Here is a 27,380-nt window from a genome sequence, read left to right as displayed (position 1 = left end):
CATACTTGAACCCAGAAGGTACTAGCAGAATATAAACAAGGCCCACCTGCCTACCCATATACATATAGTGTTTTATTTTATTTTTTGAGACATATTCTCACTGTGTTGCCCAGGCTGGTCTCAAATTAGTGGGTTCAAGTGATCCTCCTGCTTCAGCCTCCCAAAGTGCTAGAATTACACGCATGAGCCACCGAACTCATTTTGGAACCCATTTTACATGAAACTTGAAGTGATAATTCTTTATATCAAGTCTCTTCCACTCTATCTCAGTCTCTTTTTACCTATACTACACAGTGTCAGGTGAAGTCCCATTCTTTTTAATCGAAAGAGTTTCCAGAAGGCCTTAGGGGAGTGACGATGGATTGCTGAACTTACCCCTATTCCACTGTGTGAGGGGCTAGGCATGGCCAAGTTGCCTTGAAGGGCTAGCTTGCCTCTCTCACAGTATCCTCTGTATCACTTAAGAGGACTTACTGTTGTGAAAGAAAGCCAAACTCACACTACCTTATAAATAAGAGAGGGAAATGATTCACTGACTTTAAGTCCTGGAGTAGGGTAGGCTTTAAGTTTGGCTTAATCCTGTCTCCCTCTTTTATTGCCATTACTCTTCAAGTGGCCAGAAAATGTCTACAGAATTTTTCCCGTCTTCCCATGCATACACAAACCGCACCCAGAGTAGGAAGAAAGGATGTCTTCCAGGGGTTTCTCTTAAGAGGACATTTTTCCCAGAGGCCCTCAGCAAACCTTCCCTCACTTCTCGCTGGTAACATGTCCATTCTTTGACCAATCCCAGTTCTCAATGGATCCTGAACCAGTTAAGAGAGATGAGATCACCATGATTAAATAAAACTGGGAGAGAAGGAAGTTAGACAGCTTTAATGTCCAGTGTGTGCGCTTCTTCATAGTCAGGGGTCTCCTCCACCATCTCTGATGCCCATGTGAAAGAATCTCACCAATTAAACACAATATTCTGCATGTTCTCTCTCTGATTCTAGGCCTTTGCTAAGGAGAGGTGGCAATTCCTCTTGGTTTCTCATTATTCTCCAAGCCCATGACGATTTTCTGATCTGTCCCAATAAGCTTTAGGTTTTGCCTCTCCTTAGTTGGATTTTCAGCATCCAAGTGGTTGTTAAGAAATTCTTATTTTCTCTACACCCTACCAAATATTTTACTCCACGAGTACTACCCTTCTACCCTTTGTACAAATCTTAGTGTCCTCAGCTGTCTCTGGAATGTTGCCATGACAATCCTATGCCTCCTCCTATATCTGCTCCATGCAGTTTGTAGTTTGCTAGACACTAGAGGATATACTCGTTTCAAATGTTGTTAAATATTTACAATTACTTTTAAAAGAGATGGCACCAAGTTATACTCTGAATAAGAAACGAGAACCCATGTCCCATCACATGCTTGCCAACACTGTGCGCCATCAAGTTTTTTGATCATTGCTCATTTTATAGGTTAAAAGCTGGACTTGTTAATCTCATTAATTTCTTTGTCAGCTGGAGTACATCTTCAAGTAATTATTTTTTTCTTGAAAAAGAAGAGGCACCCGGGTGTGGTGACTCACACCTGTAATCGCAGCACTTTGAAAGGCCAGGGTGGGTGCATCACTTGAGCCCAGGAGTTTGAGATCAGCCTGGGCAACATGGCAAAACCCTCATCTCTACAAAAAATGCAAAACTTAGCCAGGCATGGTGGTGCATACCTGTAGTCCCAGCTACTCAGGAAGCTGAGGTGGGAGGATCTCTTGAGCCTGGGAGGTGGAGGTTGTAGCGAGCTGTGATTGCCCACTACACGCCAGCCTGGGTGACAGAGTGAGACCCTGTCTCAAACAAACACAAAAAAGGAGAGAAAGAGAAAGAAAGAAAGAAAAAGGAAAGAAAGAAAAAGAAAGATAGAGAAAAGGAAAGAATTCCTGCATGAAATATTTTCTGAGCCCTCATGTGCAACTATCTATTGCTTACCCACATGAATGACACATCTGAGAGTTCTAGGTTCACAGTACAATCATATCCTGGTTGTTGAACAGTTATGCAGCTAGTCTGATAATTTGCTATTGTTTTGCATTCTTGAAAATTATGGGATGTTTCTTCTTTTGGTCATGTAGATATTTTTCCAGGATTTATTTAGCTATAAGTTTAGTTTTGATTTGTGTGTGTCTGTGTATGAGAACATATCAGTTTCCCTCAGAAACATTTTCTTATAGTTTTACAATTGTCATTAGTCATTAGTTATAGTTTCTTTTTCAGGAAGCCCCAATTTTTTTAAATTAAATTAAATTTTATTATTTTTTTTTTGAGAGAAAGTCTTGATCTGTCACCCAGGCTGGAGTGCAGTGGCGTGATCTTGGCTCACTGCAACCTCCACCTCCCTGGTTCAAGCAATTCCCCTGCCTCAGCCTCCTGAGTAGTTTTTATTTTTAGTTTTTTATTTTTTTAAATTTTAAGTTCTGGGATACGTGTACAGAACATGCAGGTTTGTTACATAGGTATATGTGTGCCATGGTGGTTTGCTACACCTATCAACCCATCATCTAGGTTTTAGGCCCCTGCATGCATTAGCTATTTGTCCTAATGCTCTCCCTCCCCTTGTCCCCCATACCCCAACAGGCCCCAGTATGTGTGGAAACCCCAATTTTTAAGAGTTTTTTTCTTGGCTTCTTATTTCCTGTGTCTATTTGTCATTTTATTTCTGGCCCATTTTTTTCTTCACTAACTTTCCTGGGATAACACACATCATTCTTACACATTTTTAAACATCAATAAAACACCAACACATTTTGATTCTTTATTCACATATTTCACTTCCAAGGCATTTAAAAATTTTACTCTTCTGAGTCACATGCTTAGTAAGTACAAAGATAGGGCTCTTGCAAGATAATTCCATTGTCCATAACCGCATGGAATTTGTGGACCATATAAGCAGAATTTGCCAAAGCCCATCTCTGTGACCATCTCAGTTGCATGCACATTTCTTATATAAACATACCTATGTAAGAAATCAAATGCCAAAATGGGTGACATGTGTTTAACATCATACGCTGCACCGGTCACGAACTTTACTTCAGGAAGAATAATTAAATGTTAGATAACCACATGATTCCTGTAAACAGTCATTCTCTATTTCTTATATGCCAGTGTCAACATCTATAAATAAAAAAACTGGGCTTTATGAATCACTATAAATAATTGTAGATGAATTGGCTGGAGCAATTATATGAAAACCACATCCAATTGAACCTTCGTGTATTTTATAATGAGAACAACGTAGAAGATGGCTTAGAAGAGTGGTTCTTCATCTTGATTGCACATTAGAATCATCTGGGGATGCATGGGTGAACCCAAGCACACTGAGCTCTCCAGATGTGGTGCCCGCTTAATGCATACTGACTACTTCAAGTGCCTCAAACCACCTGGAAATACCAACTATCCTAATACCTACACTGCATATGCCCTTTGATGCAGCTTTCCTATATCCAAGAATTCATCTTACAGAAATACTTGCCTATAAGCACTGAGATTCATTTTCAAGATAGTTATTCATCCAACAAATATTCATGAAGTCAGCACCCTTTTAAACATAGATCAGTGAAGGAAGATTACAGGAAGATTATAGTCTTGTGGCAAGGGCCAGATAACAAACCCACAAATAGATAAACTAGAGAGGGAACAGACAGCTATGAATGTTGTGGAGAGAATTCAAATACAGCACCCAATGAGGCGCTTTGAAACTGTAGGCTTCTTTTTGCCTTGATTTTCCTTATATCCACTCTACTGTGGAAATCCGTGTTAGGGAAGAACCTCTGTGAGGTATCTTCACCCAGTGGGGAGTAGAACCACATTCTGACAAGTAAAGCTCAAATCTTTTTCCAAGATGCCACCAACCTTATGTATGGTCTCTTTCTCTTTTTAAATTTACATTTTTATTGTGGTCAAATACACCCAACATAAAATCTACCATTTTAGCCATTTAAAAATGTATAGCTCAGTGGCAGTAGCACCACCATCTGTCTCCAGAACTTTTTCATTATCCCAAATGGAAACCCTGCTTATTAAACAATAACTCACCATTATTCCCTTCTTGCAGCCCCTGATAGCCACAATTCTATTTTCTATAAATTTTAGTATTCTAGTACCTCATATAAGTGAAGTCATGCAGTATTTGCCCTTCTGTGGCTTATTTTTCTTAGCATAATGTCCTCAAGGTTCATTCACATTGTAGTATGTGGCAGAATTTCCTTCTTTTTAAAAACTGAGTAATATTCCATTGTATGGATATACCACACTTTGTTTACCTATTCATCTGTCAGCGGACATGTGGTTTGCTTCCACCTCTTGACTATTGTGAATAATGTTGCAATGAGTACAGGTGAGCACATGTTTGTTCAAGACCTTGCTTTTAATTCTTTTGAATATATACCCAAAAGTGAAGTTGCTGGATCATACATGAATTATGTTTTTGATTTTTTGAGAAATTGCCAAACTATTTTCCACAGTAGCGGCTCCATTTACCTTCCCATTGGCAATGTACAGGGTTCCAGTTTATTCACATCTTTGCCAACACTGGTTATTCTCTCATTTATTCTCTCTCTCTCTTTCTCTCTAGCGCTCTCTCTCTCTCTCTCTCTCTCTCTCTCTGTGTGTGTGTGTGTGTGTTTTAATAGCAGTCTTTCTAAAGGGATGAGATGATAGCTTACTGTGGTTTTTATTTGTATTTCTCTAATGATTGGTAATGCTGAGAATTTTTTTCACATGTTCGTTGGCCATCTTTGGAGAATGCTCTTTGTCCTTTTTAAAATTAGGTGATTGTTGTTGTTGTTGAGTTGGATAAGTTCTTTATTCTGGATATTAACCCCTTATCAGATATATGATTTGCAAATATTCTCTCCCATTCTCTAGCTTGTCTTTTTACCCTGTTGATTGTGTCCTTTGATGCACAATCTAATTGCTATTCTGATCTGTGAGAGAGGTATGTTAGAGTCTATTATTACGATCGAGTATTTACCGGTTTCTCCTTATAATCCTATCCTATTTTGTGTTACATAGTTAAAGTTTTGTTTGCTGTGTGAAGTTTCTTATTTGATTTTACTTCCAATCAACAGAAAATACAACTTTATTTTCCCATTCTAAAAATGTGTTTTTCCTAAAATTCTATTTTGTCTGGTGTTGCTTGGTATTTTAAAATACCACAGTTGCTTTAAAACGTAAGATTTTAGATTAAAAATTTTTTTTCTCTTTAACTTTGATAAATCTCTCTACTATTTTCTTACACTTGGTATTGCCAATAAGAAAACTGCTGCCAATCTGATTGTCTTTTTAATATGATTATATGAGTTTTTTCTTCTTGGAAACTTTGAGGATTTTCTCTGTAGCTTTGAGAGTTCACTGTGACATTTCTAAGTGTTATATTTCTGTAATTCTGTTGAGCTCTTAAATCTGAGAAACCAAGTTTTTCTCCAGCTAAAATTTTATTTGATTATTTTATTGATCACTTGCTGTACTCCACTCTCTATCTTGCTTGTTCTTTTCCTGGATTTCTTGCTGCATAGAGGTTGGACTCCTGAGTCTATCATTTATGTCTCCTATTTAGCTTTCATGCTTTCCACAGTTTTGTCCTTTTTAGCTGCACTGTGACAGACTCTTTGGAATGACCTTCTAGCTTGGTAAGTTATTTTTTACCTGTAAATGTTCTCTTGTTCAAATTAACGTTGTATTTTTAATATTATTGACAAAACATTAATGGGAAATTTTTCAAACTTTTTTCACAGGGGCATTATCCTTTCACATCTCCTTGCAGACATTAATTTTACTTATTTCAAAGTCCTCTCTTGCTGTATTAATTTCTTTTTCTTGGGGACAAATTCTTCTTTTGTAAATGGAGTTTCAGGCCTCTCTTTCATGGCGTTTACTGGCTTCCTACAAATATTTAAAGAATTATTGTTTGTCCACTCATTTTTGAAGTTGTAAATCCCTGTTTACTGCTCTGTGAATATTATCTGTGCTTATTACGTATTTCCACTGACAGTTGTAGGCAAGGGACAGGACAAGCTGACATCAGGGTGTTCTGGTAGCTTGTCTTCCTTTCAGCCACCTTTCTACAGCCTCCTGGTGCTAAACAGCTATCTTGGGTAATAATACTGTGCCCCTTTAGTTCCACGCTCTTCCTGGCTACTTTGACCTGAAATCGTCTATTACTCTTCACTGCTTTAGCACAGGCGGGAGACCAAGGAGAGACTGACAGGCAGTACCAAGTCCAATCCATTAATTGCCCTGATAAATGTGCCATATACTGTCTCACTCCCTGTTTGCAGTGGTTCTAAATTTGGACTACCTGCCCTGTGCCAGTCCCACCTTCACAACAGTTTTCTCAGGCACGTTTTTTAAATGATGGCTTTCTTCAGTTTTGTTTTTCTATAGATCTGATTCCATCTGCTTGCCATATTTCAAGCATAACTTAAATTTTCTGGTCTATCGATGGCACATTGTATGTGTAATACGGTTTTAAAATATGTTGCCTGTCATTTCAAGGAATTTGGGGCAGTGTACCAGTCAATGTCTAGTCTCTAAAGCAGAGAACCTTTTAGGAATTTCAAGGAAGAAAGGACAGGAAATTTCAAGGAAGAAAGGACAGGTGCTTGAAAAGTCATTGGAAGGGTCAGAGAGCCAAAGGCCCAGGAAGGTGAGGGAAGGGATTCAGCTTGCCCCAAGGTTCTTCACCAGCCTTGGAGGAATCTGAGGTTCTACTGAACATGGATCAGAGCTACAGAAAACTGTCACTGAGCTCACAGGCTCTGGCACAGTCAGAGCACCAAAGCTGGTGATTCTCTGGAAAAAGCCTGGGACTGCTGCAAATGTCACCTCCACTGAGCTCAGGGCTCTTCCCTTCTGAAGCATAAGATGTAACTCATTAGGAGAAATTACACTTATCAAGACCCCTGCAGGAAAGGGAGTCCGGGACTTATGGGAAAGGAGAGAAAATGAGTGCTGGCTGATGTCGAGAGCAATGCCCAGAACTTGCATGAAGGGAAGGAGTCCATGTGCTCAGTCTATGATCTTGATTCTGCTTCTCTCTGCACAATGCCCAAGCTTCTAGTTGTTCATGTGTGACCTTATTTTTTACCCAAGCCTCTCTTTCATATTCATCTTTATCTTATTTCACCAGTAGAAACCTTGTGGGGCTGGGAGCAGACCAGGCATTGAACCCAACATTTACCCAGATGTGATCCTTGACCCGCGTCTTCGGGGATATGTCTTATGCCCACCACTGTGCATGGTACTCAGTGGTCATTTACGGGATATTTGTGACTAAGTGAATAAAATAGAAACAGACAGCTGAAAGGACAAAAAAAAAAAAAAATAGGTTTTAATAGTAAAAAACAGGGCTGCTAAATTAAGGAGTAAGTTAAAATAAAAGAGACCTGAAAGAAATACAGACCGTTTTAAAAAAATTAATCGGGGACAAAAAATGTTGAGAAATATGTTGTTTCTATAACTGATGAAAAGAGAGGAGTAGAAAAAATGCACATACAAACCTACACACATACATGCATACATGTGTAACTGCACATGTACATGTACACATTCAAGATAAGGATGAATATAAAAGATAAACTTGGGTAAAAAGTAAGGTCACACATAAACAACTAGAAGCTTGGGCATTGTGCATTCATTTTTTACTTAACCCAGGAGATCAGCAGTGACAAGGAACAGAGAATCTGGAGAATGAATAGGGATGAGGAATTAACTGATGATGAATTTCAAAATAAATTGGATATGATAAATATCCACAGGAATTCATTGAAATCATTACATATGCAGCTGCTATCACTTTTTAGAATTTCAGAGGAGTAAGAGTGTTGGGAAGGTAATACTGTATTATTCTAAGAGATAACTCTGAAGAGCATAAAAGAATGTTTAATTTTCACATCTACAAAATATATTGAGAAGTGTTATCTTAAAATTTCATTTTTAAGTCCCCAGAAAAAATATATTGATGAATCACCATCAAAATTTTGGCATGACGAACTTTAGGATGGGTTAATCTGACAGATTTCTTTTAACAGATACTCATCTAAGTGATATATGGAATACATTAAAGAACTATTACTATTAGTTCATTGTCCACTTGGAGGAACATATAAATGATTTAAAGTTTGAAAGCCAGCTTCCTACATGTCTTACAGATAAAATGCTATGGGGGCAGTTCAGGGCCCCAAGAAGTTGCAGTGATATTTGGAGGATGCCACTTTTGCGAAACTTGTCTGTATGAATGACTTAAGGAGAGAATAAACTTTATCTGCAGCAGGAGGAATTTAGGTTAAAAATTAGGAAAATACTTTTTCCTAGGAGTTTCTAGGTATGAAACATTGGGATATATAACCATCAGAGATCGTGGAGGCTTATTCTTTGGGACATTGTCAGGCTATGGGGCATTCTCCTTCCTGAATAATTTACCTACGTAGGAATGAATTATCTGAAATACAGTACTACTGATGGTTAAGTTCTAGACTTGGCAATTCACTTTCATTAATAATCTAGCTTACAAAATAGATTTGAAAACACAGATTGTATTCTCAGACTTTTGTACCATCATGGAGGTTGTAAGAGACAAGTGGTTCCACAGTCAGAGCTTGGGGCTATGTGATGAGTTACCTTGTTTCATATTTAACAGGACTGAAAGAGTGCCCGGACATTAAAAGGCTGAATAGAGTGAGATCACTTATGGAAACATTTTTGCCTAGAAACTCCAACTTCAAAATTGCTTTAGTAAAGTTGAACACTAGTCAGAAGCCAATAGAATACAGCTCAATAGAAATAAGTAGAAAGTGATAACAAAAGCTAAACACTTGTATGGCATTCACCAGATACCAGTCAGGTTTCTAGACTCTTTCATATGTTAACACTGGTGGGAAATAAAAAGCACATATGTAATGTAGGATGTTAAGTTATTGGCTTACATTGGGGGGAAAGACCTGAGATTTCATTTCTAAAAAATATTAAGTTTTTATTTTTATGCCATTCTGCTAGTTAACTAGAAGTTGGCAAAATTTTTGTATTTTTAAAGTAATTATAACACCAATAACGTGATAGGTATGAAGCCTACACAGGAAAAGGAAGCCATTTCCAGAAATCTGCTATGTGTCAAGCATCATGTGATTTATCTCATTTGATCCTCCCAACAATCCCAATAGGTAAATATTAGTATTACCAATGATAGATGAAGAAACGGAAACTTGGAACAAATAAGTATTTATCTCTCAGCTGCCTGAGATATCCAGATACCAGGACTTTGTGACTCTAAAGCCTGTACTCTTTCCATGTTATTTAAACTGTCCTTTAGATGACAATAAGCATATTGGCGATTAATGAAAGCCTGAGTGGAAAAAAGCAAAGGTTATAAAATCACACATTCTATGATTACAGCTAAGAAAAAGCACATATGTATTCTATTCTAGTTACTTATTGCTAAGTAGCAAACATTTTAGAGGTATGAAACAATAATCATATTAACGTGCCCATAGATTTTTTTTTCTGGTCAGGAATTAGGTGGGAATTTCTTGTCTGTGTGTCACAATGTCTGGGATCTCAGCTGGGAAAACTTGAATGGTTGGACGTGACTGGATCAGCTGGGTCTAGAATCATCTGGAGGCTTCTCTCCATATTCTGGCTTCTGGGTCGGGAGAACTCAAACAGTGGGCTAAGCTAGGACTACTGATTGCAAACTATGTGTGGCCTCACCATGTGGCTTTGGTTTTTCCCAGCATGGTGGCTGTGTTCTAAGAGGGACACCCCAAAAGAGGCTTTCATTAGTCACCAATATGCTGACCCTGTCTGGAGGGTCAGCATTTCAAGAGAGCCAGATGGACATTGCATGACCTTTTCTGGTCAACCTGTGGAAGTCATTTGGCATGACTTCTGCCTCATCCTGTAGGCTATCAGCTCACCAGGGCCAGCCAGATTCAAGAGAGAGTAATGAGATTTCACTTCTTGATGAGGGAGTGGCAAAGACACTTGCAGAAGAGCATGCGGAAGGTGGTTTTACAACCACCTTCAGATGGAACCATCTGCCACATATGTGGCCAGTGATTGAATTAGAACACACAAAAAAAGTGTAAACCATTTATTTGTAAGAATTAGAGTTTGCATGTGTGTGCAGGCAGGTATGTATTTTTGTATGTGTGTATCTTTCAAAAACTTCTCTTGCAAAAACATTTGTAAATGATAAGCATGACCCTTGTAGTATGAACAGCTGCATTCTGAGCAGAGATGTTGGGTCCACTTTCTGGTCTGCTTACCACACCCTCCTGATAGCAGTAGAAACAGTAGGAATTATTTTCTAAGCTAAAGCAAACCTAAGAGGAAAAAGATAAAGGATGGGTCTGTGTCTCAAAGATTTAGTTTAGATTCAAAGAAGAATCTCTCTAGTAAAGCTTGTTAAACACTCCAGTGAGTTTTCTGGAGGAAGACTGTGAAACCCCCTCTCTGTCAGCCATCAGCCTCACTTGGAGGTTTGCAAAAGTGTAATTTACACAGGACAAGGTGATAGCCTATTAGTAGTCAGGCAGGTGTTCTTTCTTGACCTCGAGAGGCCTCATTTTTCAGAGGTGGGAGGTGCATGGAAAGTGTTCTGAATTCATGTAGATTGTTTCTCTCTGTGCTTTGAGTTTGGAATTTTCCTGAATCTTGTAATAGGCATGGTTAGATTTTGTGGTGTCAGCAAAAGGATTCCCTTTGCCTGTGTTTGGAAAATATCAGCTTATAAACTGAAGCATTTTCGAAGTCTTAGTTGGTAATTTTTGTGTGGATTTCTGTTGTTAGGTTATGGCAAACTAACGTAAATGTGAAATTAAATCCATAGAATGAAATGTGCGTGATGAATAGAACTTTTGTCTGTGTTGAGTAGTCTCAGAGTATTACTGACCTTGGAGTAACATGCAGCAGCCATCAATTAAAAAAACTGCTCTGCAGAAACCAGGCTACATAAATATTTTATTTAGTGGAGATAGTGACAGATTCTTAGAATAACCTTTTTTTTTTTTTTTTTTTTTTTACTGTTGCATCAAATATGATTTGATTCATAAAATCCCACTTGCAAATTTACCTCCAGGGAAGTTGAGCAGCTATTTAGACTAACTGAAAAATTAATATTGCCTGTTTACAACAGTACATGGAATCTAGTTAGGTGGGATCTATAGTGCTATTTTTTGGAAAATGACCATTTTGCCAGTGACAGTAAGTATCATTTGCATGTCATTTTCAAAAAGCATACTTTTAGAGTTGATGAATATAATGTTATTGATTTCTAATATTAAGATGATTAAAAATTAAAATAATTTTTACGAAATCAAGAGAAGCATATGTTGAAGCATATGATGAAAATGCACTATGATTGAGGTTTCTAAGAGTATAAAATATAAAGGATGGACTGTCATTATGATGTGCTGTGTACCCCTCACTCTCCATGATGCCTGCCTATATTTCTGCCATCTGTCTCTACTTGAGGAAAGAACACAGGAAAGTAATTTAATCTTTGAGAGAGTCAAGTTAAGGCAGAAGAACCCATCCTTGAGAGCTCTTAAGCAACAACTCCTGATGCTTGGGATATCCTTTTCATATTTTAAAGTTGGATCATTTCCAAGGTCCAAGCTGGAAAGATGGGTTGTAAATCTCTTGCTCTGCTTGGGAAGAACTATTGAATGGCTTCTCTATCAGTGTTATCCTCTTTAGTCCTGGTCAGCAGAGACTGAGAAATCTTAGCTGAACTGAAATGACCCATAAAAGCATTTTGGCCACAGATGCAGAGACAGGGTTGGCCTGTTCTCTGGATTTGTACCCAGCCCCCTGATCCTTGTACTGTCTCTCTAAAGATGGTAGTGCAAGCATAAAACACTACCAACCATAGTGGCAGCCACCACAATCACAGCAAAGACTGCTGAACCCACTCATGGAAATGGCACCACCTGATCCATGAAATGTCAGATAGATTGACAATCTCACATTTTGTTCATACACTATTTTGAAAAATAAATTTTCCATTTTGATGATTTACTCTTACATATTTAAAGTAATTAAATCATTTGAGGCTACTGAAGTCTTTAGTTTGAGGGCTAAGACAGCCATACTTCTTTTTGGTAGGACTGACCCCGTAACTCAATTAGTTTTGTTTTTTTCAGCTGCTCTTTTACTTAGGTGGATAAAACAACATGAGTTAGACTGATGAAAAAATAATAAACATTTGTAATTAGCTAACATTTTCTGAGTGCTGATTGTGCTGTACGTATACATTTTTTTCTTGTATAATATAGTTCTTGATCGTCATCACAAATCTATGAGGTAGGCACTCTTACTATCCCATTTTAGAGATGAGTACCCTGAGGCCTACAGAGATTGTTTTAAATCACAAGCCAGTAAGAAGCATAGCCAGAATTAGACATTACCTCTGTCTGACTCCCAAACACAACCTGGTAAGCACCCTGGTAATTGCCTTCCTTCTCACAGGATTACGAAGAATGACAACTGAAAAGAGTGTCATTCTGATACAGCAAATTCAGAAGTTGCTTGGTTCCAGTGATTGGCAAAAACAGCTCAAGAAAGTTATTATCCACCCTAAATTCCAACTTAAGGCACACTGAAGTGATGCCATAAATCCGAGGACATTAATTTGACAAATGAGGAGTGTACATTGTCCCTCCCAGGCAAGGAAGTATGCTTTCAGAATAAAGTTGTCTGTTTCTCCAAAAGTTTGTGAATCTCAAGCTTTCTGTATTCCAAGGTTGAAATAAAAGCCCAGGTGGGCATTTTGCAATCAGACCTAGACTACTGAAATGAGTCACACCAATTCAAGTATTCTGCCAATTCAGCGAAGGAGATGCTCCCAGGGTGGAAAATCCTTATTAGAATTTACAACTTATAATGGAAATATTACCTGAAACTTTTCCTGTTCAGAAATTAATAATCCTCAGCAAATATTAATTTCCCCAGATGTTAGTGATAATAAGAACTAACTTTTATTGAGCATTTACTATGTACCAGGTACCTTGCTGACCTTTGTATGTGTAGACTCACTTAATTCTAACACCAACCTTATGAATGAAGGACTATTTTTATTACCTTTTTCTAGTTGCCGAAGATCATATGGTAAATAGAGGAGCCAGATTTGTATAACTCCAAAGCTAGCACTCGTGGTGCAATTGTTCATATGATTCTGGTGTAAGAGGAGGACATGCAAAAACAAAGAGAAAGCAAGCTGAAGTCAGAAAAGGAAGAGAATTGGCAACCTCTTCCTTTTTCTTTCTTTATGGAGATAAATCCTTCAAGAGCAGCCCTTCAGTTGCTAGGAATTAGGCACTCTTTGATCACTAATTTTTTTCCCAGCCTACTAGCGCCTTCCTGGCTCCTCTTTCTCCCTCTGTAGCTCAGGTTCTACATTCTGTGTCTTCACCTATCTTCTCCCCAGCACTGTCATTTCCCTTTCCCCCTTGTTTTCCCATGAAACCCGTCATACAAATCTCCAGCCCTGGGCAGATCCAGCCAATATGACTTTCTGAACTAAGCCAAAGTGGCTCATGGAAACTTCTAGAGAGAGTCTCCCAGTTCTGTGATGGCCCCCACTCCTCAGTGCTTGACAATGTAGTACTTTGACAATATAGTACACACTCTTGGCTGGGTGCTTCTCCAATTCTCAGTCTCTACTCCACATGTTTACCTCTCTCCTCATTATTTCACATATGCCACCCTCAGTCCCAGAAAACCTCCTATCTTCCTCACCAAGAAGTAGAGGCCACCAGGCAAACTCCTAAGCCTCTACCCTCCAAACTTATCTACATCTAAGTTGGACCTTTTCCATCTCATCCCCCACAATCCCACTGTATGGACCTGTATTTCACAGAAAGAAGTGGAATTTCCTCTTCCTGTGAAATATATGTCCATACAGGGGCATCATGGGGGATTTTGGTGGCACCCCAAATTGTGACTTGATTACTAGTAAGATTAGTTCAGTGTTACAAGGAAAAGCTAAGGGGACTAAGGACAGAACCTGGCATTTGTTAGATAGTCAAAAACAAAGACAGTGAACGAATGGAGAAGCAATTATCAGTGGAGGTGGGAGGCGGAGGGACAGGGTCCAGGAAAAGGATAAGTGGTAGAAGATACTATGAAAATAGTGAATGTAGAACCCTTTGTGTTTAGGGGAGTATTCAGGCCTCTTCCATGCCATCTTTGCCTGGTCTATGCTTGCCTTCTCTGCCCATCTCCCAATCTGCATGAGAACATCTTTAAGATATGTGATGGTAGACAGAGGAGAAATACATGGCAGAGACTAAAGGTGAGTGTCGGGTTGGGTGGTTATTTTCATAAAATTTTAAAAATATTTTTTAATATTTAATTTTTGTGGGTATACAGTAGGTATATATTTATGGGATTCATGAGATACTTTGATATAGGCATGCAATGCATGATAATCACATCATGGAAAATGGGGTATCCAACCCCTCAAACATTTATCCTTTGTGTTACAAACAATCCAATTCTACTCTTTCAGTTATTTTTAAATGTACAGTTAAATAATTATTGACTATAGTCACCCTGTTGTGCTATCAAATACTAGGTCTTATTCATACTTTCTACTTTTTTTTGTACCCATTTACTATCTCCACTTCCCTACTACCCTTCTCAGCCTCTGGTAACCATCCTTCTTCTCTCTATCTCCATAAGTTCAAGTATTTTGATTTTTTAGCTCCCACAAATAAGTGAGAATATGCGAAGTTTGTCTTTCTGTGTCTAACTTGTTTCACTTAACATAAGGACTTTCAGTTCCATTCGTATTGCAAATGACAAGATCTCATTGTTTTTTATTGCTGAATAGTGCTCCGTGTGTATATGTACCACATTTTCTTTATCCATTTATCCATTGATGGACACTTAGGTTGCTTCCAAATCTTGGCTGTTGTCAACAGGGCTGCAACAAACATGAGAGTGCAGATATTTCTTTAGTATACTGATTTCCTTTCTTTTGGGTATATACTCAACACTGGGATTGCTGGATTATATGGTAACTATATTTTTAGTTTTTTTTGAGGGACCTCCAAACTGTTCTTCATAGTGAGTGTACTAATTTACATTCCCACTGACACTGTACAAGGGTTCCCTTTTCTCTACATGCTCTCCAGCACTTGTTATTGCCTATCTTTTGGATAAAAGTCATTTTAGCCTGGTGTAGTGGCTTACACCTGTAATCCCAGCAGTTTGGGAGCCTGAGGTGGGTGGATCACTTGAGGTCAGGAGTTTGAAACCAACCTGACCAACATAGCAAAATCCCCATCTCTACTAAAAATACAAAAATTAGTGGGGTGTGGTGGTATGTGCCTGTAACTCCAGCTATTTGGGGGCTAAGGCATGAGAATCACTTGAACCTAGGAGGCAGAGGTTGCAGTGAGCACACTAGATCACACCATTGCACTCCTTTCTGGATGATGGAGTGAGACTCTGTCTCAAAAAAAAAAAAAAGTCAATGTAACTGAGGTGATACAATATCTCATTGTAATTTTGATTTGCATTTCTCTGATTATCAATGATGTTGAACACCTTTTTATATGTCTATTTGCATGTCTTCATTTGAGAAATGTCTATTCAAATCTCTTGCCCATTCTTTAATCAGATTATTAGATTTTTTTTTTCCTGTGGAGTTGTTTAAGCTTCTTATATATTCTGGTTATTAATCCCTGTCAAATGATAGTTTGCAAATATGTTCTCCCATTTTGTGGGTTGTCTTTTCACTTTGCTGATTGCTTGCTTCACTGTGCAGAAGCTTTTTAACTTGATATGATCCCATTTGTCCACCTTTGCTTTGGACTGCCTGTGCTTGTGGGGTATTACTCAAGAAATTTTTGTGCAGATCAGTGTACTGGAGAGTTTCCTCAATGTTTTCTTGTAGTAGTTTCATAGTTTGAGGTCTTAGCTTTAAGTCTAATCCATTTTGATTTGATTTTTGAATGTGAGCCATAGCCCCTGGCCTCAAATACTTTTTCAGCATCGATTGAAATGATCATATGGTTTTTGTCCTTCATTCTGTTGATGTGATGTATCACAAAAATTGATTTGCATATGTTGAACCATCTTTGTATCCCTGGGTAAAATCCCACTTAGTTGTGATAAGTGATTTTTTAACGTAGTCTTCAGTTTGCTACTATTTTGTTGAGGAGTTTTGCATCAATATTCATCAGAGATATCGGCCTGTAGTTTTTCTTTCATGTGTCTTTGTCTGGTTTTGGTATCAGGGTAATACTGGCCTTAAAGAATGAATTTGAAAGTATTTCTTCCTCTATGTTTTGAAATAGTTTGAGTAGGATTGGTATTAATTTTTCTTTTATGTTTGGTAGAGTTCAGCAGTGAAGTCATTGGGTTCTAGGCTTTCCTTTACTGGGAGAGTTTTTATTACAGCTTCTATCTTGTTACTGGTCTGTTAAGGTTTTGGATTTCTTAGTGGTTCGATCTTGGTAGGTTGGATGTGTCTAGGAATTTATCCATATCCTCTAGATTTCCAATTTATTGGTATATAGTTGCTCATAGTAGCCACTAATGATCCTTTGAATTTCTGCAGTATCAGTTGTAATGCTTCTTTTCATCTTTGATTTTATTTATTTGGGTCTTCTCTCTTTTTTTCTTAGTTAGCTTGGCTAAAAATTTGTCAGTTTTATTTATGTTTTCAAAAAACCATTTTTGTTTTGTTTTGTTGGTATTTTGTATAGTTTTCTTCATTTCATTTATTTCTGCTCCGATTCTTATTCCTTCTACTAATTTTGGGTTCGGTTTGCTCTTGGTTTTCTAATTCTTTAAGATGCATTGTTAGGTCATTTGTTTGAAGTTTTTCTTCTTTTTTGATGTAGGCACTTATAGCTGTGCTACTGTGGCTGAGCTGGTATTCAAGATGCAGGACAAAGTCCTCTTTACTCTTCACTTTCTTCTCTTCAAGCAGAAGGAAGAAGTCACTTCTGTTGCTCTCAGCAGCACTGCCTGGGGTTGGGGGAGGGGTGGTTCAGACACTCCTTTACCTCTTCTATCTGTTGTCTTTCTAGGTCACGTGCCACCCTAGTCCACTGGCTCTAAGCCCAGCCCAGCACTAGGAGTTGATAGCAATTACAGTCCTTTTTCAACTTTACCTAGGACCCCAGAGCACTTTCGCCCATGCTGGCAAGGCCTTCTGAGAAGCTCAAGTTCTGTCCACTGGAATGGGTGATTCTCCTCTGGCTAGGTCTGGTCAAAAATGCTCCCTCCATGTGTAGGCTTCAGCTGAGCCCAGCACGACTTTACTCTCTACTGTGACAGGGCAGCAGTGAGTTCAATGTGAAGTCCACCAGTCACTGCACTCTCCTTCCCCCAAATGCAGAGACTCTCTCTCTGTGCCACCGGCTGCTGCCCGTTGATTGAGGAGGGGTGGCGTTGGTGATTCAAGACTGTTTCCTGTCCACTTCAATGCCTCTTTCAGCAATATGAAACTAAAACTAGGTACTGTGATAGCTTACCTAATTTTTTGTTCCATGATGGTGCTTTTTTGTGTGTGTGGTTGTTCAAATTTGGTGTTCCTGTAAGGGAAATGAACAGTGTAGGCTTCTATTTGGCCATCTTGCTCTGCCCTCCTGTTTTCATTTTTAAGATGATAAAAACTTGTGTATCACCAGTCAGCAAATGTCTACTGAGTGCTTTAGCTAAGCTCTGTGCAAGGGAAGGCCCTTACCCTTATGGAGCAGAAGTCCATCATGAATGACAGGCATTAAACAAGTAATTATAAATAATTAAGTAAAACATTATAATCAGACAAAAATGACATGAAATATCAGGTGCTCTGGGAATGTAAAACAAAGGTGGCCTATGGGTTTGGGTAGGGGTGGATAGGAGTTAGCTAGGTGAAAGGAAGGAAGTAGAATAAAGAGAGCATTTAGGCAGAGTGTGAAAGCAATGCAAAGTCCATGGGGTAGGAAAGAGCATGGCACATACCCGGAACCAATAGGAAGTACAGTGTGGCCGGAGCTCAGAGAATGAAAGTGGGAAGTGGTTGAGGTGGAGGTGGAGATGGGGATGGGAGTCACATGAGGAACATGGCAGGCTATAGGGAAGGAGATCCCAGAGGAGGTGAAGTTGAAAATAAAGATAGGAGAAGGGATAATTGCTGCAGGAGGTTCCTGGAGAAGTTAGAAGGAAATGGAATTCTGACTACCTCTAGGCAACTTCACATGGGTGTTGCAGAGTTGTTTCCAATATGTCAAAAACGGAAATCTTCTCTCCACTTTTCAGTACCCCTCTCCTGAAATTTCCTCCCCAACCTCCTCGCCCCCAGCTCTTTACCCTGTATCCTCTCTTCTGGTAAATGATATCACCCTATGACTCAAAAGCCTCATTTACAACATAATAATTCTGAGGATAGAGTTACTAAACTTCTAGTAACAATCACCTGCTCCACGTGATCAGTCATCATGCCCTGACAAGTTTCTAATCCTAACAGCTTTCAAAACAGCTCTCCCCTTTCTTCTACCTCCAGAGACAGTGCCCTGGCTCAGTCTTTCAGTTTCTCTTGCCTGGATCATTACAGTAGCATCTCGACATTTCTTCCTGTCTCCAATACATGCAGTACACAGCTGCCAAGGTAGCCTTTTTAATACTCATGTATATGGACATGATTCTTCTCCATGTGAGAAAAAACTTTTGCTACTTTTTCCATTGTCTGGAATATAAAACCCACACTCCTTAGCTCAGTGTACATGCCTTTTGCAGTCTGGAACTCTTTAATATTATCTCTTGCTTGCCATCTCAGGCATATTTCAGGGCTATTTGCAACCTCTCCACTTACATACATCAGGCTATAAATCCCCTTTTCATCACGTCCATGTGATAATCCCAACTCATCCTCAAGGTCAAGTGTTCTCTCCTCCAGAAGGTCTCCTCTGCCCTTCCCACCCCAGGCAGGTTACAGCCTCTTCTCCAGGCTCCCATTGGTGCATGGATATGTACTTATCACACTATCACAATTGTGGGTCTGTTCTGTGTTGCTTATACTTAACTGAGCTTCTTCGGGCTAGGAATTAACTGAACCTGGTTAATTTTCAAAGTCCTGAACCCAGCATAGTGCCTGGCATAAGGCAGATATTCAACGGGAACGAGGAGTGGATCTCTTTGTCAGTCCACTTCAATTTTGCTTGAGTACCCCAAATTCTCACCATGGAACAACTTTGAGATTTTCAATTAGAGCCCAGGTTAGTCAGGAATTATACTTCACATATTTGAGTTGTAATTACATCATATCAGAAACCGCTGTGAGCTTTTTGCAGCAGCCCATTGTAATCTGATGTATTTGTTATTATGACACCCTCCTAAAAGGACTCAAGTAGCTTATAAAGATAACAAAGTTCCAGAAGATAATTTTGGTGGTCACTGTAGGTTGTAATTTTCCTCCTCTTTCTGTCAATCGACCCCTGATTTTGTCCACGTGGTAATAGGCCCAGCAAAAAAATTACATTTCCCAGGGTCCCTTCCAGCTGGGGTTGGTCATATGATAAAGTTCTGGCTAATGAAAATAAGCAGAAATGGCACATGTCTGTTGATGTCTGTGCTTCTTCTCTTCATCGCTGGAATTGAGGATTCAGTGCTGGAGTAGAACCACCATCTTGAGAGCATAAGACAATCGTGGAGGAGAAAGTCTCCTCTCCGGTTATGTGAACAAAATAAAACTCTACTTTTTAAGCCCCCATCTGAGGAGTTTGTCATGCTTACAGCCAAACCTAATGCCTAACGGATAGAATAACAGTCAGTGAGAAATATGAAACAAAAGAAAAACGTAGGCAGGAGCATAAAGCAAAACCAGCAATCTATCTACAGCGTGTACTAAAAGTATGTACTGTGAAGTGCTATATGCTCTCTATGGGCAGGTCAGGTACTCATTTATAAAATGTCTAGAGGATAATAAGAGGAGACAGATGTGGTCAGTTATTTGTCCATAAGAAAAAAGCATACTTACCCAGAAAAAGAAAATGAATTTTGATGGCAAGACAAGACAGATATTTGTTTCCATTGTTTCTTACAGCATGAAAAACAATGTTCTTGTCAGTATCCCTATAGCAGCAAATGTCTCTGGGTAATTCTAGTAACTGATGGTCTCATCCAAAGTGTAGTGAAGAAAACAATTAGGGTATTCAGACAAATAAATGGACCACACATCTTTCAGGCAATCCTTCATAGCTAGGCTTCCTCTACTGTTTTCTAGGTGAACTACATTAAAAATCTTATGGAAACTGCAGACCTCTGAGCAGAAAACTGCATATACACACCACATTTTACCAACCATTTAAAGGAGTTACAGAGTTAAGGGTTTGAAAGTTCCAGGTTAAGAACCCAGTCCCAATCTGTATTCTCGAGGTTTAGCAGGAGTGAGGACTTATTTTACAAGATGTTTGTTTTTATGTAAGTATGGTGAGCCACTGTCCCAGTTTGCTTGAGAGGGAACAGTTTTTTGGGATGCAGAATAAGTAGAAAATCGTACTCTTTAACCGTTTGCCAACCTTTGGTGTGTGGGGATGTGTGGGTGTGCATTGTGGAGGTAGGTAGGCCTCTTGCTGTGAAAATTAAGGATTTCACAAGGATATGTGCTTAAATGCATGGATACCTACAAGGCCAAGGGACTCACACTGGCAGGACTGGACTCTCACTTCATCAAAATCAATTTTAAACTGACACCAAAGTGCAAACAAATGAACAAACACAATTCCAAAATCTGATGCTTTTTTCCAAAGCTACAGTCATTTGTATGTACTAGTCATCTAGACTGTGTTTTTACATCCCTGTCACTTCTTGGTATATCTTCTGAAGTAATTATTTGCAAAATATAACTCAAAGTTACCAGATGGAGAGATTTGTCATGTGAAAATAATTAGCCATAAACAAGTTACAAGTTGGAGCGAATCATAAAAATTTATTAATTTGGTTGCAGAATGGTTGACTTTAGATATTCAAATCATCAAAGTCCTTCTTTGTGGTAATATTTACATAGTAGGACTGGTTTTCTTTTTTTTTAAATTAAAGTCATCCCTAGACTCTCATATTAAAACTACATTAATTATGTGTAAGGGAATTGTTGATTTTCTAATCTTTTTAAGGTTGGTTGGTTTAAGGAAGGTTGGCCCTTGATAGCTGGATAAGTAATGAAAAATGGTTATCAGATTGGGAGAAAAGGCAAAATCTGTCTTTGTTTTAATTGTTCGACAATTATAAACTGCCCAGTCAAGAGATATTTCCTACCACCATCCTTTTCTCTTATGCTAGGTAGTACTCTCATAAAATTCTAAAGAGACATCAATGCCAGTTTTTAAAAAAATATTATTATTATTATTTTTTGTGTGTGTGGAGATGAGGGTTTCCCTATGTTGGCCAGGCTGATCTTGAACTCCTGGCCTCAACTAGTCCTCCCAAATCAGCTCCCAAAGTCCTGGGATTATAGGCATGAGCCACCACACCCAACCTAACATCAGTCTTCTAAATTCAAGTAGTTTGACTCAGCCCCATTCAAAGGCCTGTAAAAGTCGGTAAGAATTGCAAAAGTCTTACTTTATTCTTGAAGACTTTTTCATAAGATAAACTGCTGCTCACTTGCAGCAGCCCTAGTGATGTGGGAGCTGCTGGTTGCATTCTAAGTGGGCAGGGAAAGTCAGGTTGCAATCTGGAAAGCATTTTATTAAGCATTTCTGATGGGAGATCTCAGAAGAAATCTCCAAGACTGAAAATTTCTTGTGATTCCCTTTCTCATTCTAAAATGTACCTAATTTGTGCCTAGTTTTGTGTTTGTAATTTTATATTCTTTTTCCTAAAGGTGGATCTCCAAATTATTGTATAAGCTTTAGATTCCACAAAACATGAAACTACCCATGTATGAAGTCCACTAGATGTTTATTTCCCTGAGAAGCTCGAATTTACTATTTGCCAAGAGGCTGGCATAAGGTTTATACAGGACAGCCACTAAACTAACTAGAACCATTTACCAAATCCCAGGTTGTAACCCAACAGAGTTTGAAAAAAAAGATGGCGGTGAAGGCTTATCAATTAGTCAAGTACCTTATTAAAGCGAATGCTTAAGTAAGTTCTTTGTTGTTCTTTTCTTATGTCATGCCTCTCCTTATATGCTTGTAGATTACAGATACTTCCCCTCAAAGGAATAAACCATTGGATTAAGAAAAATGTGCATATATCATTTTGAGGGCACCAGGTATAGATTGCAGAGTCAATGAATTTTGACATTTGAGCTATCCAAAAAGAGAAAGGGAAAATGGGAGCAGGGCAATTATTTAAAAAAAAAAAAAAAGCATTGTATATTAAATGTGAAGAGTTTGATGGCTTTGGGAAAAAAGTTTTGTTCATCCAGCTAAAAATGATGTTATTTCTGCCTTTAGGAATTTCTGCCATATGGTATAACTTTGGGTTTGTAAGTCGTATTTTTTTAAATTAAAGAATAACTTACGTTGCCTTGCAAAATAGTTTTTTGCTATTTGTGAAGAGTTTTCTTTGGTTAGGGATGTATTAATTGGTGTCAATAATATAACAACTAATCTTGAGTCAAATTTCAACCAACTTTATTAATACAAACCAAATATCTTCTATGTGTCCGCATTTTACAAGAGCATGTTCTGAAATATGAGAAAAGCTATCCTTGAAGTATTTCCAGACAAATTAAAGACAGGAAATACCAGAGAATTCATGTGCTGAACTCTCATTAGATTTACTGCCCAATTTAGCAGTTTCAGCATGAGCCTGGGATATGCCTCTGTACATTTTGATGTGAATTCCAAGTGGACTGAACTTGTAGAGCTTTAGAATTTCATCTATCACTTTGCATTTCTCTGATTTTGGGTTATATGTCACCATTCATCATAAAAATGCAAGATCCCTTGAAGTGTAGCTACTTGGGCTCCTCTGGAGTTAAAAGGGCAAAAATAAACAAACCAATAAACACATCAAATTGATCTCTGAGCAAAATGATCCAGATTTATGTCTCAAAAGTATTTAGAATTTTATATTTTCAAATATTTTCCGGGTGGTTTAAGTACAGCATTTTCTAAGGAGTGTGATGTGACTTTCTGGATTACTTTACTCTGCCTCAGTGAGGAAATTTAGCAGTGTGTGTGGAATGTGAAGCCCACATCTGATCTCCCTTGGATTTGCTGCCCTCAATATAGCTGTCACCACATGCTTAATGCTCCTTTGACATCCTGGTCTCCATATCGTTAAGACAATGAAATAGACAATTATATAAAATAGAAATATTTGTGAAACACATAGCTAATGTTCCAAATGGAATGTGAGTTATTTTTATCTGGGAAAAAAAGTTTCTGTAATTCTCTTACTTGATATTTTTTATTGGTTCCTCATTGGCTACATCCGAAGTTCTCAGATTCAGTTTCATGGAATGAGAACCATTCTGTGATAAAAGTTTCAATGTATCAAAACTTAAAAAAAATTGTTGGGTTTTTCTCTTCATAGAAATAAATTGACTCCTTTTAAGGGACTGTTTTTTCCTGGCACTTATGTCCTTCCTACTTTCTGGTATTTTTTAAAAATCGTGTTCTAAAATGAAATGATGTTTGCAAATGTATGTTTGAAAAAATGATTTAATTTGGCAACATAAAAACTTGGCCATCTTAAAATGTCTTTGAAATTTACTGGTCTGTAAAATCCAAGAGTCTAGGAATGATTGCCTCATGAGATGATGATTAACTTCTTATTGTGGCATCTAAGCCTCTTCCCAGTCTGGTCCATGCCTATTTTCCAGCATCATCCTTCACCGTTTTAAACCCAAGAACTCTGGGATGGAGATACGCTTAAAGAGTTGTTTTACACACTTTCGCACCTTGTCCTAAAAGGCTCCTAATTTAGCCTTCAGACTCAGGGGAAAAAAGTCACCTCTTCTATGAAGTCTTCCCTGATAACCCCATCTGGACTTTCCACGAAGAGCTTGGTTACTGGTTACTCTGTTTTCAGCTTTCACTGCTTCTCAGTATGGCACTAGCCATATGATATCATAAGGATGTGTTTGCTTGACTGCCTCACATAGGGTGAAATTCTTTTCTTTCCATGGTTTATTTCTTTATCCCCTGCATCTATGCCAATAGTTTACACATAATAGGTGCACAATAAATATATGATTGGATTTTGGGTGGATAATCGATTAAATAGTATCTTGCAAAAGTCCTGCTATTAATTTATTTGGTAATTTATAAAGAAATACTATAAGTGCCTATTATTAAACAGCTTTATTAGGCATCCTGATGGTTGCATTGTGTGAAATATAGCCTTTATTTATAAATTGCTTATAATCTAATTGGGGAAGACAATCTACAGAGCAAATGTTATCTAACCAATACACAAAATAGTCAAAGACTAGGGCAGTATGTGTTATGTGCAATCAATGGAGATGATGTAAAGGAAGTTCTGGGGTGAATGTTTCTACTTTTTGTCCTTGAATCCTCCAGAGGCTTCAAGGAGGATGTATAAATATTCTGAACCTTCTTTGCCACATAGTCAAAGCCACACAATATCGGGACTCCCATTCTCTTTCCCAAAGCTGAGGCCTGCATTCATTGTGCAACCTCTTGACTTGTTTGCCTATTGATAGTCTTGCTTCATCCCTCATACTTGACACGCAGAACTGCTTTTCTGTCTCTGATGCTTCAGTTTTCCCCTACCACTAACTGTAATTGATACTTGCTGGTTGGTTTTGTAGCCTCCCGTAAAGGCCTAGAGTAAATAACCCACTTGGCATTTTCTTTCTTCTCTTTTTTCTTTTCTTTTCTTTTCCTTCTTTTCCTTCCTTCTTTCCTTCTTTCTTTCTTTTTCACAAGAAGTTTTTAATAAAGGATTTCTTTATTAGCAAAAGATAAACTTTTTACACAAAAGTAGTGTTTTTCATAAAAATAAAAGATTTCTCATAAGCATAAAAGAATAAAAGGTGCTTCCTTGTATACATGTGGAGCATCTTTAAGATGTTCAAAGTAAATTAAAATGTGAGTCTTTCTGAAGTGAACTTTGTTGATTCCATGAAAGCGCGATCACTGACATATTCACCTGAGGGCAAAGGATCTGCAGTTTACAACAAGCGTGCAGAAATGGGTTTTGTCTCATATGGATTCTACTTGGTTTTCCTCTTATACTTTTTTATTTAAAAAATTAAAATGTTAAGTGGTAAAAAACAAAACATAGGAAGGCCCTGAGAAGACTGCACCATGAAAATAGCATCATGAAGAGGCTGCCTGAGTTCTACACTGTAGATTGAATGAGAACCACTAGCTGTCTCTGGGTCTTCACTGGCTTATGGGTAAAATTAGGGGAGGAAGAGATAATGACTAATATGTTTTCTCAATTCTCAAATGATTTGCAGAGATGTTTTATTAATTATTTTTCATTTTACCAAAAATTCAAACTATACAGAAGTAAATAAAATCTTAAAGTGTTTTATTCATGTACACCTACCCCTCGCATAAATGCATACACTTACACACACTCACACCCACATTCATATTCAGAAATGTAAAACACTGATCCTCCTTTACTTGAACTCACTCATGGAGTATCTCTCAGGCTGTGTTCCCTAAGTCCATGGAAAAACACAAAAATAATTTCATTCTTCCTGGTTTAGTCTATGATAAGCAACATACAAACATTACTTTCAGAATTAAACTTCATAGAATCTCAGCAATTATTTGCAAGTAAATAGCTAGTTTTTCTGAGACGGAGTTTTTCACTCTTGTTGCCCAAGCTGGAGTGCAATGGCGTGATCTCGGCTCACTGCCACCTCTGCCTCCTAGGTTTAAGCAATTCTCCTGCCTCAGCCTCCCGAGTAGCTGGGATTACAGGTGTGTGCCACCAGGCTCAGCTAATTTTTTTTTTTTCTGCATTTTTAGTAGAAACGGAGTTTTACCATGTTAGCCAGGCTAGTCTCGAACTCCTGACCTCAGTTGATCTGCCTGCCTGTCTCCCAAAGTGGTGGGATTACAGGCGTGAGCCACCGTACTGGGCCAATAACTAGTTTTAATTCCATTTGTAATAAAATAAAAGTAATTTAAAGGTCATTTTCATCTTTATTCAAGTCTTTAGGTTTACTTTGTGTTTTAAATCAACTTCCAAGCAACATTTAAATATTATTTTCTTTAAACCAATTTTTACCCTATTTTCATTTGCTTAGATGTGACATAAGTCCCAGTTTTCCACTGTTTTGTTTTTTGTTTTTGGATGAAATCTTAGTTGTTTAATGAACTTCAATATTTATATTTAGTTAAAGCTCTGCTATCATTTATAACCAGATGAGACAGCCATGGAAAGATAAATTGATAATTTATTCCTCTTGCATTAGGGAAACAGTTCTTGTATTTACAATATGCTGAGCACAGCAATTCCCTGCCTAGCCTCCTAATATTTGTGTACATTTTTATGGATGAGTGTGACTTTCAAATTAAAAATGATTTGTTGCAAGAATATTGACTAGGAAATGCATCCTGAGAGAAGACAGCAGAGAAGAAGTAATGAGATTTTTTTGCTACCCCTAGCCCTGGGCTATTCAATAATTTTTCTTCTTTAAAGCTAAGAGGAAGAAAGAGAGCCTCAAACTGAGTGGCAGATGTTAAGTCAGGAAATGGGAAACTCCGCCTTCCCCAGAGCTTGAGTCGTCTCCATGACCTTTGTGGCCTCGTTGAAAGGCTTTCTCTGAATTGAATGACAACACGGAGGCTGAGGCTAAGATTGCACATCAGAGAATGTGGGTATGAATGGGAAGCTTTGACCCCTGCCCCCTGGGTGGTAGTTCAGACCTGGGTTAGGGTGAGGTGTGGAATTGCACTTCCAGATTGCAGCCCTGCCAGGAAGGGTTTTGCAATGCTGGGTGGTCTGGTAGGTTTGAGGTCCCCCCCAGCAAGAGAAGAACCTAAGAAACTTCACCTGCTCTTACCCTGGTTCCTGCTTGGCATCTCTACTTCTTTCAGTTCTTTCAGTGCATCCAAATTGGCATCCAGGACTTGAGCACCATATGGCCCAGATGTTTTCTAGAATCATTGTGGGCATGCAAACATAGACCACTGCCAGGGAACCACTCCTACCTCATACTTCAGAGCATTTACATAATGATGCGGCTCAGAACAGATATAAGACCCCTGCAGAAAGAGGACACCAATTGGTGTGAACTCGGGAGGGACAGAGAAAACAGTTCTGAACAGGGTCTTCTAAGGTGGGGCTTTTTATGCCGTTTTTTGTTTAAGTATTGCAAAAATTAACAAAATAGAACTGTAATGATTTAAACATTTTAGCAGGAAATTCAAGAAATGTTTTGTTTTATATGTGTGTGTGTTTTTTAAAGAT

This window comes from Mandrillus leucophaeus, unplaced genomic scaffold, assembly GCF_000951045.1.
Source record: "Mandrillus leucophaeus isolate KB7577 unplaced genomic scaffold, Mleu.le_1.0 Scaffold110, whole genome shotgun sequence".
In the NCBI taxonomy this organism is placed as follows: domain Eukaryota; kingdom Metazoa; phylum Chordata; class Mammalia; order Primates; family Cercopithecidae; genus Mandrillus; species Mandrillus leucophaeus.
This window is presented reverse-complemented; position numbering follows the sequence as displayed.